We start from the raw sequence: 1013 nt of genomic DNA, 5'->3' as shown, positions 1-1013 counted from the left end.
AGATTGAAAAACTTTTATTCAAGACAACTTTAAAAAACGAACAAAACAAAACAAAAACAAAACCAGGATCAGGTACAGAGTTTAAACAAGTCTCTCAGCATCCAAGCATAACACACATACAGCTGCTCAGCGTACACGCAGATGAAAAACCATTAGCATGAAAAACCATTAGCTCGACACACCTCGCTTTAAATCACAAAATACCGCCAGCACATCCACCGCGGTTTTTTTTTTTTTTTTTTCCCCTTTTGGTTTCTGTTTTTCACCAGCACGTTGTTTCCCTCTGGAGGGAGGTGCACCATTCCCAGAAGTAGTGCAATACCGGGTTGATGCGTGGGGTGGGCGGAGCAAGCTCCTATTCCATCTCCCCATTCCAAAAATCCATTTAATAATAAAAAAAGTTCTCAAATCGAGAACATATCAGATATTAAACTGATAAGAACAGATTTAAAGTTTTTTATTGAGTAAATATTTAAAAAAACAAACAAACAGGTAACCCATAAAGTTTTAAAAGGGCAAAGTTATATAACATCCAGGGACTATATGCAGGTTATCGGGAGGTGTGGGGAGTGGCTGAAAGCCTGGGGAGTATAACAAGGGATAATCTGCGGGGTCCTGGATGGGGGGGTGATGGTATGGGCGCTAATAGGTACAAGGGAACATATGGGAATGGGGGAACGTCACTAAGTATGCTTATGGGTTACTTTTGGGGGGTTTTAACAAATAGAGTAAATAAGTCCATACAAAGTGGGGCGTCCCTCATTAAGTCCGATGTTTCAGCAGTCGCCGCGTCCGTTGGTGCGTCCCCCGCCGCGTCCGCCGGTGCGTCCTCCGCCGCGTCCGCCGCCGCGTCTGTCGCGGTGGTCGTCGGTTGGGTCCGCCGGTCCAGAAGCAGAGTCCTGCGGTGGCGCTCCGTCCCTCTCCTCCTGGTACTGTCGGTGGCCGGTGACGTGCTCTATGTAGATGTCCCGGGACCACCGGATGGAGTCTGAGACCATGAGGCGCCGCATGAG

General features: G+C 47.6%; 1 non-coding gene across 1 annotated transcript; it reads right to left on the bottom strand.

Moving 5' to 3' along the window:
- Positions 1-288: 288 nt before the first annotated feature.
- On the bottom strand, positions 289-485 carry LOC137148561 (U2 spliceosomal RNA). The gene has a single exon (XR_010918533.1). It is a non-coding gene; the product is annotated as a U2 spliceosomal RNA (small nuclear RNA).
- Positions 486-1013: the final 528 nt, after the last annotated feature.

This window comes from Emydura macquarii, unplaced genomic scaffold, assembly GCF_026122565.2.
Source record: "Emydura macquarii macquarii isolate MOO-44397 ecotype Brisbane River unplaced genomic scaffold, CSIRO-AGI_Emac_v2 contig_645, whole genome shotgun sequence".
NCBI classification, from domain to species: Eukaryota; Metazoa; Chordata; order Testudines; family Chelidae; genus Emydura; species Emydura macquarii.
Note: the sequence above shows the minus strand (reverse complement) of the source record. Positions and strands in the feature narration are given on the sequence as shown.